Source organism: Scomber scombrus, chromosome 9 (genome assembly GCF_963691925.1).
Source record: "Scomber scombrus chromosome 9, fScoSco1.1, whole genome shotgun sequence".
NCBI classification, from domain to species: domain Eukaryota; kingdom Metazoa; phylum Chordata; class Actinopteri; order Scombriformes; family Scombridae; genus Scomber; species Scomber scombrus.
The window spans coordinates 29,248,938-29,267,174 of NC_084978.1; the positions used below are offsets into that span (position 1 = coordinate 29,248,938).

General features: G+C 48.6%; 6 non-coding genes and 1 pseudogene across 6 annotated transcripts; all 7 read right to left on the reverse strand.

The window, feature by feature from the left end:
• Positions 1-39: 39 nt before the first annotated feature.
• On the reverse strand, positions 40-230 carry LOC133986509 (U2 spliceosomal RNA). The gene has a single exon (XR_009925533.1). It is a non-coding gene; the product is annotated as a U2 spliceosomal RNA (small nuclear RNA).
• An 8,495-nt stretch (positions 231-8,725) lies between these two features.
• On the reverse strand, positions 8,726-8,857 carry LOC133986494 (U1 spliceosomal RNA; annotated as a pseudogene).
• Positions 8,858-9,717: 860 nt separating this feature from the next.
• On the reverse strand, positions 9,718-9,908 carry LOC133986518 (U2 spliceosomal RNA). Its single transcript, XR_009925541.1, has one exon. It is a non-coding gene; the product is annotated as a U2 spliceosomal RNA (small nuclear RNA).
• Positions 9,909-10,555: 647 nt separating this feature from the next.
• LOC133986489 (U1 spliceosomal RNA) lies at positions 10,556-10,719 on the reverse strand. Its single transcript, XR_009925518.1, has one exon. It is a non-coding gene; the product is annotated as a U1 spliceosomal RNA (small nuclear RNA).
• An 860-nt stretch (positions 10,720-11,579) lies between these two features.
• On the reverse strand, positions 11,580-11,770 carry LOC133986510 (U2 spliceosomal RNA). Its single transcript, XR_009925534.1, has one exon. It is a non-coding gene; the product is annotated as a U2 spliceosomal RNA (small nuclear RNA).
• A 648-nt stretch (positions 11,771-12,418) lies between these two features.
• LOC133986486 (U1 spliceosomal RNA) lies at positions 12,419-12,582 on the reverse strand. The gene has a single exon (XR_009925515.1). It is a non-coding gene; the product is annotated as a U1 spliceosomal RNA (small nuclear RNA).
• An 860-nt stretch (positions 12,583-13,442) lies between these two features.
• Positions 13,443-13,633, reverse strand: LOC133986511 (U2 spliceosomal RNA). Its single transcript, XR_009925535.1, has one exon. It is a non-coding gene; the product is annotated as a U2 spliceosomal RNA (small nuclear RNA).
• Between the last annotated feature and the right edge of the window lie 4,604 nt (positions 13,634-18,237).

The following is an 18,237-nucleotide window of genomic DNA, read 5'->3' on the forward strand; positions in this document are numbered from 1 at the left end:
ACCTATTGAGCTGAATGTATTCACGTTAGACACAGAGAGAAGGGGTGCACCGTTCCCGGAGGTACTGCAATACCAGGTCGATGCGTGGAGTGGACGGAGCAAGCCCCTATTCCATCTCCTTGTTCCAAAAATCAATTTAATATATGGTCCCCGGGTAGGGGACGTATCAGATATTAAACTGATAAGAACAGATACTACACTTGATCTTAGCCAAAAGGCCGAGAAGCGATAACTGAGAATGGGTCGGAGTTAGAGGACTGGTCCTCTGCAGCGTCGGTCTCACTCGCGGTTTCACAGAGTCCAATACGAGTCAAAGACAGATTTCACTTATTTAAAAAAAAAAAACTTTGATTAAATATACTTTAATACACAAACCAGTCTCAAATGTAACAAGGGGAATAAACTGGAAGTCACATTATAGTCTGATCTGTAGTGGAGGAGAACATGTTTTTAACGATGTGTTAACTAACAGAGTTGCAGCACCATCTAGTGGAGAAAACCGCGAACGGCACCCCACCGCATTACAGAATGAAAAACAATTTCTAAATATATCCAAATATTTCTTTGTCATTTGACATTAAAAAAACATGGATTTGCCAACTAAAAAGGACAAACTAGAAAGCAGAGGGTATCCCTGTGCCATCTCGTCAGCTCGATAGCTGAGCTTCTTCTGAACAACACGGCGTGTCAACGTGACTATATTCGTGCTTGTTTAACTGCCCTGACACGTTTTTCATGTACTGGGGGCGCTGTTGGGCTTCAGGGGTTAAAAAGCTGTTTGCTCCTACTCAGGTCTTCTGTATCAGATATGTCACCTGAACACCGGTTCTCTTCGGACACTGCTGGGTTTCGACTTAGTTTTCTTTCAACAGTTTTATCAGGGGAGAGCGCGAACGCAGTCCCCCACTACCAGAAATTATGCAATCGAGATTCCCACATTTGGGGAATTCGCAGAGGTCATCACAGCCGGAGTGCAAAAGTCTACGTTGAACGTAGACAGTTACGCCTTCTGGTTGGTCAATTCTGAACGTAGACTACCAATCGGATCGCAGAATCTGAACGTAGACTACCAATCATATCGCCTCCTGGCGTCATGTGACTGAACGTAGACATTTACGGCTTCTGATTGGTTTGTTTATGCAGAGTTGAATTTTCCTCGAATGCTCCGACTATCATCAGTATTGGTAAGATTGAATTAATCAATTCATTTGTTATTACACTCACTACTCACTGCGCCTCATAAATTAATTTATTATAACGCCATTTATGTTGAGCATTGTCTTAGCGTTAATGTTAGCATTGGCGCCTAACGTCCTTTCGTGTAACCAACCAACCAACCAACCAACCAACCGTCCGTCCGTCCGTCTTCTTCAGCTTATCCGGGGTCGGGTAGAGGGGGCAGCATCCAATCTATCCTTCTTTAATCTTTATATAACTGCTCAAATCCTGCCACTCCACAGTATGAACCGGTCTGTTTTGACCGGTCTAATGTTATTACATATAACATTGTTATTACAATTTTCAATTCAATTCAATTCAATTCAAATGGCTTCATTAAGGTCTGATGTATGACATTTATTATGAAGGTTTAAAGATGCTAAAGCATCACATTACAATGAATCCGTATATGTGGACAGCACACAATAACTGTAATATGAACATTAACACATGTACAATATATCTCATGTGTGCATGTATCAATGACCTGTTGTAACCAATGTTCATTATTATATTAGTAATTGATAATAACAATAATAATAATCAATCTCAATCAATGAATCTTTATTTGTTTAAACACCAAATCAAAACAAAGTCATCTCAAGGCACTTAACACATTTCATTCAGATTTAAACAATATAATAACGATAATAATAACAATAATAATAATAACATGCATTGCTGTATTTCAGTATTTCCAGATTAAGATGGCGACCCCACACGTTAGGACCGTCAACCCGGATGCCCCTGCACATCGCCAACAGGCCATACTGATGGCCACCAGAGAAGCCCGTAATTATCGGGACAAGAAGGTGGTCTTCCCCAAACCTCCACAGGAGTTGCTGTTTGAGACAACTGCCCTGGTCCACACAGAGAAGCTCCTTCATGCAGAGGGTATCCCTCTGCCGTCCTGTCAGCTGTGCCTGGGAAAGCTGGTGCTGCCATTTGGCCAGTACGAGCATGCACCATTCCACTGGCTTGTGGCAAATGATGTGGGCTACATGAAGTAGTAAGCATGTTATATTTGATACCATTGTAGACATGTTTCAAACAAATTACCTGTATATCGGTCTGCAAGTTTCTTTACTCATTATCACAACTGCAATGATATTAATGATGTCAGTACTAAATTGTGTATATGCTTACAGTGTGATTGACAAGCACAGATTGGAAGGGACAAACCCAAACACAAAGGCAGTAATTGGGAACCAGTGGGTGAAGGACTACCTGGCAGAGTACGCAGAGAGCTTCCCACAAGTCTCCAGTGTCCTCGAGGCCAACGTAGAAAGGTGCATCTACGGCCAGAAAGGGTTCGAGGATCACACCTTTCAGGAGATGTGGGAACTCTACCGGCAGCACCACGCGGCGAAGAACAGGCCAGAGGAGTTTAGAGATGAGCAGCGGGAGCTTATAAAGAAGGCAAACAGTTCTGTGAGGAGATGGTTGAACACACCAGTGACCCACATCACCAGTGCGCTGATGAAACGATTCAGAAAATACATCAGCGAGAAAGATCAAGTGAGTACTGGTTTGATTTTTTTGTTAGAAACAGGAGTGAAATTGTTCAGATTAGTGACATTTTAAGCACTTGACCTAAATGTGCTTGTTAACTTTTGATAATTAAAAACTGGTACGTCATAACATCTAGATAATTAATTTACCTTTTTGTCCCCCAGCAACTGCATGCAAGCACCTCGTCGGATCTTTCATCATGGCCAGGTGATGAAGCAGAACTGTTGGCTGCAAGTCAGGCTGTGGAAGGTGACATACAGAGTTAATACACATCAAATGGGTTAGAAAAAAGAAAAAAAATCACAATATAAATAATACTACTTTGTTTGGACTTTTTTTTTAGACTTAGTCAAGACCCCTGTTCAGACTAAACAGCCTGCACCCGCTGTCCACTCCACTGCCGCTGCCGCTGTCCAGCCTACACTCCCTGCACCCGCTGTCCACTCTACTGCCGCTGCCGCTGTCCAGCCTACACTCCCTGCACCCGCTGTCCACTCTACTGCCGCTGCTGCTGTCCAGCCTACACTGCCTGCACCCACTGTCCACTCTATGCAGCCTACATCCGCTGCCACCACCTTGAGGCAGAGTGACTCTCCTGTAAGTGTAAAATCACAACATATACAAGCAATGTTAATGCATTTCTCAAAATCACCACATTATGGAAAATAAATAACTAAATGTTGCATATGCAGGTGGAGCTGGAAGGCTGGGTGCGCCTGTGGGAAGACCCCAATGGCATCCCTTCCGCAGACATCCCCTGGCTAAAAGAGGACAGCGAGAGAGGCCTCTTCACGCCCATCCAAATATACAAGGACATCAAGGGCGTGATCAGAAGGCGGCGTGTGCTGAAGTCGGACCGGATGTGGTTCTACCCACCCGAGCCACCCGGCTTTGTCAGCAGCGGGATTCCCTCTCCACAGGCCTTTTTCCGCGGGCGCCTTTTCTTTTGGCGCCCCGTCGGAGTGTGGCGCTGCTCGCTAAAGTGTCCGCGTAGAGAGAAGTGTGCTGGGGCTGGAAGCAACACACACCTCTCCAAGTCTGGCTACCACACCCGGGTAAGGCTCAGTCTCTTCACACCTGTGCTTAAGAGTGATACACACATCAGTATTGACTACTTAGTATTAACATACATGATCTGTGATTGACGTGTGATTCTATCTCTCTCTCTCTCTCTCTCTCTACCTCTCTCTCTCTGTTTTAGGTACGTCACATCTGTGACGTGTCAGGCTGGTACACCATGGCGACAGAGGTGCTGTCATGCGGGCCGTGTCTCAAGGCTGCCAGGGGTGGAGAGAGCGGTCCCATGGGTCGGTGGCTGGCGTGGGACGACGCCATCCTGCAGCAGCTGAGTGAGGCTCATCGGTCCAGGTTTCCGGCCATGCTGACTGCCAAGCGAGGGGTGGACAAGACCGTGATTCGCCTCCTGCGTGACCGGACGGAGGGCAACACCATGGTCAAGGTGTGGCGGCAGGTGCAGGAGAACCACCTCGAGGACTACCACCAGAGGAAGGACCTCTACACCACGCTCCTCATGGCCCTGGTGGAACCCGGAGGCATCGTCCCTGCCTTTGGCCACGGCCAGTTCCAGGCGCCGCCTCCTCCAAGGGAGCTACCCTGCGCCCGGCTCCTGCGGCACGCCTTCCTCCTGGCCGAGGCAGACAACGTGGCGGACTACCGCAGCCAGGTCCTCTCCACTTTCGGCACAGTGCTGAAAATGGACTCCACAAAGAAGGCAAGTTAACCAAAAGTGTGTTGCATACATACAAGTACTCACAGGGAAACGCCACATTATGCAAAACTAAACTGTATTTGTTTGTTTGTTTTGTTGCAGGTGGTGAAGAAGCTGTCTGGGGAGGGCAAGGGCTCGGCCGAGTGGTTCACCAGCATCGGCAACGAGCTCTCCCAGATAGTCACCTTTGTGCTCACCTGCGAGGAGTCTGTGGAGAAGCTGGGGCCCATGTGTCGTGGACTGATGGAGCGGTTCCGCCTCGCCAACCAGCCCGTCCCCCCGATCCTGTATATTGACCGGGGCTGCTGCAAGGCACAGGGTCCGACCGCGGTGGAGACGCTCTTTCAGCCTTGGGTGGACGAGGGGATGGTGGTGAGGCTGGACATCTTTCACTGGCTCCATCGATTCGACGCCGCTCTGCGGACCGAGGCCCACTCCAAGTACGGGGCCTTCAAGTCCGCGCTGGTCGGGGCGGTCCTGGCGTACAACAGGGAGGACCTCCAGCTCCTCATCACTGCTGTCAGGGCCAGAGACCCGACCACGATGGAGGTGGTGACTGACCAGGATGTGGTCCGGCGTTACATCTCCCGGGACCAGCTGAAGCACCACGTCCGGCGTGTCACCCTCGGGGCCCAGGAGACGTTTCGCCTCGTCCACATCCTCATCGAGGAGCTCAAGGGTCCAGCAGGGCTTGACGAGAGCGGGGTCAGCCTCTTCAAGTCCCCTGGTAAGAAAAAAAAAAAAAAACCTGACACACACGCAAGCACATACACACACACGTGCAAAATGACTACAGCTCAACATGCATGTTTGTGTGCTTACAGATGCCATTGATGAGATGTGGGCAGCCCAGCAGCGCCACCTGGAGTGCGTCCAGGACCCACCAGGCATGGTGATGTACCGCGTTGCCCGCACCACCACCATCAACGGTGTGGACCTGCCGTACTACAAGGGCCTGCGTGGGAGCAACAGCCTGGAGGGGTTCCACAAGTCGTTGCCGCATATGATTCCAGGTAATTTAAGGGGGAAAAATACTTTCAAAACAGACAACACATTTGTATTACATTGTATCGATCTGATAATACCGGTTTGTCGTGATGTTCAGGTCCCCACTGTGCGGCACGGCCTTACCAGGTGTACCTAATCAGTGGTATCGCCAGGTGGAACTCCGACCGCAGCTCGGACGCCGTGTTTGGGGGCGGAGGCCGGCACCACCGCGTGTACTCTGCGCCGCTTATCGACCGCCTCAACACCCGCTGTCAGCAGCTGTTTGGGGAGACGGTGGAGAAAAATTTCAGGGCTCCGGCTGATGTCCAGTCTGATGAGCTGCTGGGGCTGGAATACCTTTTCAGCCAGAGTACGGGGGAGTCCTTCTCGCTTGAGGGCATCGTCCACGACGGTCCTGGGCCGGAGGAGGAGGTCGTTCAGCCTGGGGAGGCCGACCCAGACGCCAATGCCGATGAGGCGTACCAGAGCGAGGAGGAGGACCATCCTGATGTCGAGCCCCGCATCACGCTCACAAGCAGTGAGACTGCTTCGGTCAACCCTCCTGCCTTTGTGAGTAGAATACCTACTGATAGAAGAGAATACAGTGATAAATGTGACCCTGTTGAAAAAAAAAGACACTGTATGCATTTGAACTTACCTACTTTCCCTTCTCTTTCTCTCTTTCTCTCTCTCTGTGTGTGTGTGTGTGTGTTTGTGTGTGTGTGTGTGTGTGTGTGTGTGTGTGTGTGTGTGTGTGTGTGTGTATGTATGTATGTATGATTTACAGGAGGATGTCTGCAGTGACAATCCTCTGCCCGGGTTCCAGAAGCTGGAGGCATTCTGTGCTGCGCTAGTTGAGGTCGGCTTGACGGACCAGAAGCTGCTCCTCAACACTGCACAGAGGAACAGCGTCCTGGATGCCTGGAATGCGGTGGAGGAGCATGACAAACTGCCACAGCGGTACCACCAGCTGTACCGAACCCACTGGGGCAACACCCTCTACTGCAGGACCAAGAGGGACGACCTGGCTGACGCCGCCTTGGTCCAGCGGGTGAAGATGGCCAAAAGGTACGCGCCAGCTCAGCAGGACATCAGCCCGCAGCACAACCGGCTGATGTATGTGCTGGTCAAGCTGCTGTGGCTGAACTCCCCTCAGGCCTCTCGCTCCAGCCCCGAGAAGGTCAGCATCCTCAAGGCCTACGAGAGGATACAGCACCGGGTCTTGGTGGAGGACCCGATCCTCTGCAAGGCAGGCATCCCTCTCCCCAAAATCAACACCAAGACGGTGAGGGACTTTATCCGCCAGCAGGAGAGGCTGGTGAACCTGCACGCCACCAGGCAGCCAGCGATCACCTCAAAGACCGCCTCGGTGTCCTTTGAGCAGCTGCCTCCTGCACCGCGCCAGCCTGACGTCCTCCCTCCACCTGACTACCCTGTGATGGAGTACGTCCCCACGCCCAGCACAGCCGGCACAAAGGTTCTGAAGGGTCGGACCAACCTGCTTCTGGCGACGCCGCAGCCTCCTCCACAGCTTCTGCCTCTGCCGGTGATGAGGATCCCCGCCACCTCCACCATCAGCAGGCCTGTGCTGCCCCTCGTCTCCTGTTCTGCCCCGTCCACCATCACCAGGCCTGTGCTGCCCCTTGTCTCCTGTTCTGCCCCATCCACCATCACCAGGCCTGTGCTGCCCCTTGTCTCCTGTTCTGCGGGCCTCACCTCCACACAGCCGATGCTGCCTGCTGGTCAGGCATCCATCCCGCAGGTCACTCCGCCTGTGCCCATCATGCCAGCTGTTCAGCCGCCCTCTGGACAGAGTACTGCGGTAGGATCGTCATGGTCTCGATCCACGCAGTACAAAAGGAAGCTTGCAGACCACCCCACCGAGCTGGGCGTGAAGCTGACGAGGGTGCAGCATCTCCCGACCTGCAAGGTATGCGGGCACACGATCCAGGGACACAAGAAATACAAAAAAAAGACATACTGCCCTGCGATCAACCGTTCACCCTCCAAGGGACTGGAGAACAGAGTTTTCCAAAACTATGAACATTTTGTCTCTGTTGTGGACGGATTGGAGGAGTGAATGGCCGGCCCCTTGTAAATAGTGTATATAGTTCTTGTGTTTACTATTGTACGTTCTGTGTTGTTCTGTGCCTTGCAATTGCCCTTTAACACAGCACCTTTTGTTCTCTGCACTGTTCGTGCAATTTCTGAGGGCCCATTGTAAATAGTGTATATAGTTCTTGTGTTCATGTTTTACAGTTCTACATTCTGTGTGTTGTTCTCTGTGTTCTGGTCTTACAATTGCCCTTTAACATGACACATGTTGTTCTCTGCACTGTTGCACTAATTCATGCACTTTAACAGGGGTTTTTCTCTGTGTTCTGGTCTTACAAGTGCCCTTTAACTTTTCACCTCTCTAAACTGTGCCATTATGTATTGCTCCACAATACCATGCACTTCATGATGGGGTGTCCTCTGTGAGTGCCCTTTAACGCAGCACCTTTTGTTTTGCTCTGCACTGCACACTGCTGTCCTACTTCATGCACCTTGTCAGCAGCTGTTTACTGTGTTCTGGATGCTGGCAAGTTTGCTGTGGTACTGAATAAAATTGGTCAGTGCTACAGTCACAATGAGTTGTGGAGTGTCTGTGAATGGATTCAACAATAACAGAGCCTAATTATCAGAAATAAGGGGCAACATAAGTCCCAGAATAATTTAAAGTGAAGATATGGGGGCCTATAAAAGGGATAAATGCCTCTAAGTTAAGTCATAAGGGCCATAAGAATAAATGGCTTCTAGGGAAAAACAGTTAAGTACCATAAGAGGCATAGGAGTAAGTGATAATCATAATAATACGTTATTGAAAGAAAGGGAGCAAAAGAATTGCATGGCATGACTTTTGAATAGCTTTTTGTTCATATACACACTTGAAATATAGCAAAAGTATGACAATAAATTCATTTAATACTTTTGTGTGCAAATGCATGCAGATCACATAATTGTGATGTGCCATTGCAGATATAAAAGTCGTTTTTAATATCAAAAGCAACTTTGGATCAGTGATAATACAATAATACCCAAGATTTATACCTTTAACTCTTGACAGAGAGGTCACAGGTCACTGTTTCCTTTGTTTTGATGATGTCAGAGCCATGTGTGCTGTCAAATCATTGGACTTCCTGGTCCAAAATGCCTGGGGGAAGGCATATGCAAATTACTACTTGGGTCAGTGACATCAGAATTATTCATTTCTCCTACGTGGACTCTAAGCCTATGGCGTACAGGATCAATTGCACTCCTGTTCTGCGCATCCCCATTCGCAGAGGTCAGCACAACCGGAGTGCAATGGCTGAGCCTCGCCCTGGGTGAACCACCTTCTTGATCATGGTATCTCCCTTGCCAGGTAAGTATGAGTTGTACAGATCCGAGCCGGGGATGTCTTTCACAGACACAGCACGCCGACTGATGGTGGGCCATCCACACATCATCCAAACTACACGCTGTATGAGGCTGTGGATCTCATAGACTGTATATAAGAAGGTGGATCTGCACGGATTCAACACACAAGGAGACGTTTTATACTAAATGTGTCTTTCTTGCCCGAGGCCTCACTTGTCCTTCATGCCCAACCTCTTATGCCCCCGTAGGCAATTCTGTGATACGCAAATAAAATTGTCAGGCTGAGCAGTTGGTGGACGTCCGACCATTGCCGTTGCCCTTCTCTGGCAGCCAATCGGGTCGGCGGGTTTGGCAACCCTTTCCCTCTTTGTCTACCAATCCAAGGTGAAAATATCACTCTGTGTCACGCTGCATTGTACGCTGCACTTTTCCCCCATTGAGTCACAGCAGACGGCAGGTTGTCTCTCTCAAGGAGAGCGGCAATGCCCCCTGCTGGATCGTCTTCAGTCTCTCTAGTCCCTAGGCATTGCCGCTTGCTTCAGCCTCTCTAATCCCCCATTCGTCCTAGGGGATTAGAGAGGCTGAAGACGATCCAGCAGGGGGCATTGCCGCTCTCCTTGAGAGCAGACGGCAGGTTGTCTCTCTCAAGGAGAGCGGCAATGCCCCCTGCTGGATCGTCTTCAGTCTCTCTAATCCCCCATTCGTCCTAGGGGATTAGAGAGACTGAAGACGATCCAGCAGCCTTTAAAAACTATAAGCATGCATTAATTGCTGGAGTGTAAAATCCCAACAAAATATCAATGTAGCTATTTAAACAGAACGACAAATCACTCACCTATTGAGCTGAATGTATTCACGTTAGACACAGAGAGAAGGGGTGCACCGTTCCCGGAGGTACTGCAATAACAGGTCGATGCGTGGAGTGGACGGAGCAAGCCCCTATTCCATCTCCTTGTTCCAAAAATCAATTTAATATATGGTCCCCGGGTAGGGGACGTATCAGATATTAAACTGATAAGAACAGATACTACACTTGATCTTAGCCAAAAGGCCGAGAAGCGATAACTGAGAATGGGTCGGAGTTAGAGGACTGGTCCTCTGCAGCGTCGGTCTCACTCGCGGTTTCACAGAGTCCAATACGAGTCAAAGACAGATTTCACTTATTTAAAAAAAAAAACTTTGATTAAATATACTTTAATACACAAACCAGTCTCAAATGTAACAAGGGGAATAAACTGGAAGTCACATTAGAGTCTGATCTGTAGTGGAGGAGAACATGTTTTTAACGATGTGTTAACTAACAGAGTTGCATCACCATCTAGTGGAGAAAACCGCGAACGGCACCCCACCGCATTACAGAATGAAAAACAATTTCTAAATATATCCAAATATTTCTTTGTCATTTGACATTAAAAAAACATGGATTTGCCAACTAAAATGGACAAACTAGAAAGCAGAGGGTATCCCTGTGCCATCTCGTCAGCTCGATAGCTGAGCTTCTTCTGAACAACACGGCGTGTCAACGTGACTATATTCGTGCTTGTTTAACTGCCCTGACACGTTTTTCATGTACTGGGGGCGCTGTTGGGCTTCAGGGGTTAAAAAGCTGTTTGCTCCTACTCAGGTCTTCTGTATCAGATATGTCACCTGAACACCGGTTCTCTTCGGACACTGCTGGGTTTCGACTTAGTTTTCTTTCGACAGTTTTATCAGGGGAGAGCGCGAACGCAGTCCCCCACTACCAGAAATTATGCAATCGAGATTCCCACATTTGGGGAATTCGCAGAGGTCAGCACAACCGGAGTGCAATGGCTGAGCCTCACCCTGGGTGAACCACCTTCTTGATCATGGTATCTCCCTTGCCAGGTAAGTATGAGTTGTACAGATCCGAGCCGGGGATGTCTTTCACAGACACAGCACGCCGACTGATGGTGGGCCATCCACACATCATCCAAACTACACGCTGTATGAGGCTGTGGATCTCATAGACTGTATATAAGAAGGTGGATCTGCACGGATTCAACACACAAGGAGACGTTTTATACTAAATGTGTCTTTCTTGCCCGAGGCCTCACTTGTCCTTCATGCCCAACCTCTTATGCCCCCGTAGGCAATTCTGTGATACGCAAATAAAATTGTCAGGCTGAGCAGTTGGTGGACGTCCGACCATTGCCGTTGCCCTTCTCTGGCAGCCAATCGGGTCGGCGGGTTTGGCAACCCTTTCCCTCTTTGTCTACCAATCCAAGGTGAAAATATCACTCTGTGTCACGCTGCATTGTACGCTGCACTTTTCCCCCATTGAGTCACAGCAGACGGCAGGTTGTCTCTCTCAAGGAGAGCGGCAATGCCCCCTGCTGGATCGTCTTCAGTCTCTCTAGTCCCTAGGCATTGCCGCTTGCTTCAGCCTCTCTAATCCCCCATTCGTCCTAGGGGATTAGAGAGGCTGAAGACGATCCAGCAGGGGGCATTGCCGCTCTCCTTGAGAGCAGACGGCAGGTTGTCTCTCTCAAGGAGAGCGGCAATGCCCCCTGCTGGATCGTCTTCAGTCTCTCTAATCCCCCATTCGTCCTAGGGGATTAGAGAGACTGAAGACGATCCAGCAGCCTTTAAAAACTATAAGCATGCATTAATTGCTGGAGTGTAAAATCCCAACAAAATATCAATGTAGCTATTTAAACAGAACGACAAATCACTCACCTATTGAGCTGAATGTATTCACGTTAGACACAGAGAGAAGGGGTGCACCGTTCCCGGAGGTACTGCAATACCAGGTCGATGCGTGGAGTGGACGGAGCAAGCCCCTATTCCATCTCCTTGTTCCAAAAATCAATTTAATATATGGTCCCCGGGTAGGGGACGTATCAGATATTAAACTGATAAGAACAGATACTACACTTGATCTTAGCCAAAAGGCCGAGAAGCGATAACTGAGAATGGGTCGGAGTTAGAGGACTGGTCCTCTGCAGCGTCGGTCTCACTCGCGGTTTCACAGAGTCCAATACGAGTCAAAGACAGATTTCACTTATTTAAAAAAAAAAAACTTTGATTAAATATACTTTAATACACAAACCAGTCTCAAATGTAACAAGGGGAATAAACTGGAAGTCACATTATAGTCTGATCTGTAGTGGAGGAGAACATGTTTTTAACGATGTGTTAACTAACAGAGTTGCAGCACCATCTAGTGGAGAAAACCGCGAACGGCACCCCACCGCATTACAGAATGAAAAACAATTTCTAAATATATCCAAATATTTCTTTGTCATTTGACATTAAAAAAACATGGATTTGCCAACTAAAAAGGACAAACTAGAAAGCAGAGGGTATCCCTGTGCCATCTCGTCAGCTCGATAGCTGAGCTTCTTCTGAACAACACGGCGTGTCAACGTGACTATATTCGTGCTTGTTTAACTGCCCTGACATGTTTTTCATGTACTGGGGGCGCTGTTGGGCTTCAGGGGTTAAAAAGCTGTTTGCTCCTACTCAGGTCTTCTGTATCAGATATGTCACCTGAACACCGGTTCTCTTCGGACACTGCTGGGTTTCGACTTAGTTTTCTTTCGACAGTTTTATCAGGGGAGAGCGCGAACGCAGTCCCCCACTACCAGAAATTATGCAATCGAGATTCCCACATTTGGGGAATTCGCAGAGGTCAGCACAACCGGAGTGCAATGGCTGAGCCTCGCCCTGGGTGAACCACCTTCTTGATCATGGTATCTCCCTTGCCAGGTAAGTATGAGTTGTACAGATCCGAGCCGGGGAGGTCTTTCACAGACACAGCACGCCGACTGATGGTGGGCCATCCACACATCATCCAAACTACACGCTGTATGAGGCTGTGGATCTCATAGACTGTATATAAGAAGGTGGATCTGCACGGATTCAACACACAAGGAGACGTTTTATACTAAATGTGTCTTTCTTGCCCGAGGCCTCACTTGTCCTTCATGCCCAACCTCTTATGCCCCCGTAGGCAATTCTGTGATACGCAAAAAAAATTGTCAGGCTGAGCAGTTGGTGGACGTCCGACCATTGCCGTTGCCCTTCTCTGGCAGCCAATCGGGTCGGCGGGTTTGGCAACCCTTTCCCTCTTTGTCTACCAATCCAAGGTGAAAATATCACTCTGTGTCACGCTGCATTGTACGCTGCACTTTTCCCCCATTGAGTCACAGCAGACGGCAGGTTGTCTCTCTCAAGGAGAGCGGCAATGCCCCCTGCTGGATCGTCTTCAGTCTCTCTAGTCCCTAGGCATTGCCGCTTGCTTCAGCCTCTCTAATCCCCCATTCGTCCTAGGGGATTAGAGAGGCTGAAGACGATCCAGCAGGGGGCATTGCCGCTCTCCTTGAGAGCAGACGGCAGGTTGTCTCTCTCAAGGAGAGCGGCAATGCCCCCTGCTGGATCGTCTTCAGTCTCTCTAATCCCCCATTCGTCCTAGGGGATTAGAGAGACTGAAGACGATCCAGCAGCCTTTAAAAACTATAAACATGCATTAATTGCTGGAGTGTAAAATCCCAACAAAATATCAATGTAGCTATTTAAACAGAACGACAAATCACTCACCTATTGAGCTGAATGTATTCACGTTAGACACAGAGAGAAGGGGTGCACCGTTCCCGGAGGTACTGCAATACCAGGTCGATGCGTGGAGTGGACGGAGCAAGCCCCTATTCCATCTCCTTGTTCCAAAAATCAATTTAATATATGGTCCCCGGGTAGGGGACGTATCAGATATTAAACTGATAAGAACAGATACTACACTTGATCTTAGCCAAAAGGCCGAGAAGCGATAACTGAGAATGGGTCGGAGTTAGAGGACTGGTCCTCTGCAGCGTCGGTCTCACTCGCGGTTTCACAGAGTCCAATTCGAGTCAAAGACAGATTTCACTTATTTAAAAAAAAAAAACTTTGATTAAATATACTTTAATACACAAACCAGTCTCAAATGTAACAAGGGGAATAAACTGGAAGTCACATTAGAGTCTGATCTGTAGTGGAGGAGAACATGTTTTTAACGATGTGTTAACTAACAGAGTTGCAGCACCATCTAGTGGAGAAAACCGCGAACGGCACCCCACTGCATTACAGAATGAAAAACAATTTCTAAATATATCCAAATATTTCTTTGTCATTTGACATTAAAAAAACATGGATTTGCCAACTAAAAAGGACAAACTAGAAAGCAGAGGGTATCCCTGTGCCATCTCGTCAGCTCGATAGCTGAGCTTCTTCTGAACAACACGGCGTGTCAACGTGACTATATTCGTGCTTGTTTAACTGCCCTGACACGTTTTTCATGTACTGGGGGCGCTGTTGGGCTTCAGGGGTTAAAAAGCTGTTTGCTCCTACTCAGGTCTTCTGTATCAGATATGTCACCTGAACACCGGTTCTCTTCGGACACTGCTGGGTTTCGACTTAGTTTTCTTTCAACAGTTTTATCAGGGGAGAGCGCGAACGCAGTCCCCCACTACCAGAAATTATGCAATCGAGATTCCCACATTTGGGGAATTCGCAGAGGTCATCACAGCCGGAGTGCAAAAGTCTACGTTGAACGTAGACAGTTACGCCTTCTGGTTGGTCAATTCTGAACGTAGACTACCAATCGGATCGCAGAATCTGAACGTAGACTACCAATCATATCGCCTCCTGGCGTCATGTGACTGAACGTAGACATTTACGGCTTCTGATTGGTTTGTTTATGCAGAGTTGAATTTTCCTCGAATGCTCCGACTATCATCAGTATTGGTAAGATTGAATTAATCAATTCATTTGTTATTACACTCACTACTCACTGCGCCTCATAAATTAATTTATTATAACGCCATTTATGTTGAGCATTGTCTTAGCGTTAATGTTAGCATTGGCGCCTAACGTCCTTTCGTGTAACCAACCAACCAACCAACCAACCAACCGTCCGTCCGTCCGTCTTCTTCAGCTTATCCGGGGTCGGGTAGAGGGGGCAGCATCCAATCTATCCTTCTTTAATCTTTATATAACTGCTCAAATCCTGCCACTCCACAGTATGAACCGGTCTGTTTTGACCGGTCTAATGTTATTACATATAACATTGTTATTACAATTTTCAATTCAATTCAATTCAATTCAAATGGCTTCATTAAGGTCTGATGTATGACATTTATTATGAAGGTTTAAAGATGCTAAAGCATCACATTACAATGAATCCGTATATGTGGACAGCACACAATAACTGTAATATGAACATTAACACATGTACAATATATCTCATGTGTGCATGTATCAATGACCTGTTGTAACCAATGTTCATTATTATATTAGTAATTGATAATAACAATAATAATAATCAATCTCAATCAATGAATCTTTATTTGTTTAAACACCAAATCAAAACAAAGTCATCTCAAGGCACTTAACACATTTCATTCAGATTTAAACAATATAATAACGATAATAATAACAATAATAATAATAACATGCATTGCTGTATTTCAGTATTTCCAGATTAAGATGGCGACCCCACACGTTAGGACCGTCAACCCGGATGCCCCTGCACATCGCCAACAGGCCATACTGATGGCCACCAGAGAAGCCCGTAATTATCGGGACAAGAAGGTGGTCTTCCCCAAACCTCCACAGGAGTTGCTGTTTGAGACAACTGCCCTGGTCCACACAGAGAAGCTCCTTCATGCAGAGGGTATCCCTCTGCCGTCCTGTCAGCTGTGCCTGGGAAAGCTGGTGCTGCCATTTGGCCAGTACGAGCATGCACCATTCCACTGGCTTGTGGCAAATGATGTGGGCTACATGAAGTAGTAAGCATGTTATATTTGATACCATTGTAGACATGTTTCAAACAAATTACCTGTATATCGGTCTGCAAGTTTCTTTACTCATTATCACAACTGCAATGATATTAATGATGTCAGTACTAAATTGTGTATATGCTTACAGTGTGATTGACAAGCACAGATTGGAAGGGACAAACCCAAACACAAAGGCAGTAATTGGGAACCAGTGGGTGAAGGACTACCTGGCAGAGTACGCAGAGAGCTTCCCACAAGTCTCCAGTGTCCTCGAGGCCAACGTAGAAAGGTGCATCTACGGCCAGAAAGGGTTCGAGGATCACACCTTTCAGGAGATGTGGGAACTCTACCGGCAGCACCACGCGGCGAAGAACAGGCCAGAGGAGTTTAGAGATGAGCAGCGGGAGCTTATAAAGAAGGCAAACAGTTCTGTGAGGAGATGGTTGAACACACCAGTGACCCACATCACCAGTGCGCTGATGAAACGATTCAGAAAATACATCAGCGAGAAAGATCAAGTGAGTACTGGTTTGATTTTTTTGTTAGAAACAGGAGTGAAATTGTTCAGATTAGTGACATTTTAAGCACTTGACCTAAATGTGCTTGTTAACTTTTGATAATTAAAAACTGGTACGTCATAACATCTAGATAATTAATTTACCTTTTTGTCCCCCAGCAACTGCATGCAAGCACCTCGTCGGATCTTTCATCATGGCCAGGTGATGAAGCAGAACTGTTGGCTGCAAGTCAGGCTGTGGAAGGTGACATACAGAGTTAATACACATCAAATGGGTTAGAAAAAAGAAAAAAAATCACAATATAAATAATACTACTTTGTTTGGACTTTTTTTTTAGACTTAGTCAAGACCCCTGTTCAGACTAAACAGCCTGCACCCGCTGTCCACTCCACTGCCGCTGCCGCTGTCCAGCCTACACTCCCTGCACCCGCTGTCCACTCTACTGCCGCTGCCGCTGTCCAGCCTACACTCCCTGCACCCGCTGTCCACTCTACTGCCGCTGCTGCTGTCCAGCCTACACTGCCTGCACCCACTGTCCACTCTATGCAGCCTACATCCGCTGCCACCACCTTGAGGCAGAGTGACTCTCCTGTAAGTGTAAAATCACAACATATACAAGCAATGTTAATGCATTTCTCAAAATCACCACATTATGGAAAATAAATAACTAAATGTTGCATATGCAGGTGGAGCTGGAAGGCTGGGTGCGCCTGTGGGAAGACCCCAATGGCATCCCTTCCGCAGACATCCCCTGGCTAAAAGAGGACAGCGAGAGAGGCCTCTTCACGCCCATCCAAATATACAAGGACATCAAGGGCGTGATCAGAAGGCGGCGTGTGCTGAAGTCGGACCGGATGTGGTTCTACCCACCCGAGCCACCCGGCTTTGTCAGCAGCGGGATTCCCTCTCCACAGGCCTTTTTCCGCGGGCGCCTTTTCTTTTGGCGCCCCGTCGGAGTGTGGCGCTGCTCGCTAAAGTGTCCGCGTAGAGAGAAGTGTGCTGGGGCTGGAAGCAACACACACCTCTCCAAGTCTGGCTACCACACCCGGGTAAGGCTCAGTCTCTTCACACCTGTGCTTAAGAGTGATACACACATCAGTATTGACTACTTAGTATTAACATACATGATCTGTGATTGACGTGTGATTCTATCTCTCTCTCTCTCTCTCTCTCTACCTCTCTCTCTCTGTTTTAGGTACGTCACATCTGTGACGTGTCAGGCTGGTACACCATGGCGACAGAGGTGCTGTCATGCGGGCCGTGTCTCAAGGCTGCCAGGGGTGGAGAGAGCGGTCCCATGGGTCGGTGGCTGGCGTGGGACGACGCCATCCTGCAGCAGCTGAGTGAGGCTCATCGGTCCAGGTTTCCGGCCATGCTGACTGCCAAGCGAGGGGTGGACAAGACCGTGATTCGCCTCCTGCGTGACCGGACGGAGGGCAACACCATGGTCAAGGTGTGGCGGCAGGTGCAGGAGAACCACCTCGAGGACTACCACCAGAGGAAGGACCTCTACACCACGCTCCTCATGGCCCTGGTGGAACCCGGAGGCATCGTCCCTGCCTTTGGCCACGGCCAGTTCCAGGCGCCGCCTCCTCCAAGGGAGCTACCCTGCGCCCGGCTCCTGCGGCACGCCTTCCTCCTGGCCGAGGCAGACAACGTGGCGGACTACCGCAGCCAGGTCCTCTCCACTTTCGGCACAGTGCTGAAAATGGACTCCACAAAGAAGGCAAGTTAACCAAAAGTGTGTTGCATACATACAAGTACTCACAGGGAAACGCCACATTATGCAAAACTAAACTGTATTTGTTTGTTTGTTTTGTTGCAGGTGGTGAAGAAGCTGTCTGGGGAGGGCAAGGGCTCGGCCGAGTGGTTCACCAGCATCGGCAACGAGCTCTCCCAGATAGTCACCTTTGTGCTCACCTGCGAGGAGTCTGTGGAGAAGCTGGGGCCCATGTGTCGTGGACTGATGGAGCGGTTCCGCCTCGCCAACCAGCCCGTCCCCCGGATCCTGTATATTGACCGGGGCTGCTGCAAGGCACAGGGTCCGACCGCGGTGGAGACGCTCTTTCAGCCTTGGGTGGACGAGGGGATGGTGGTG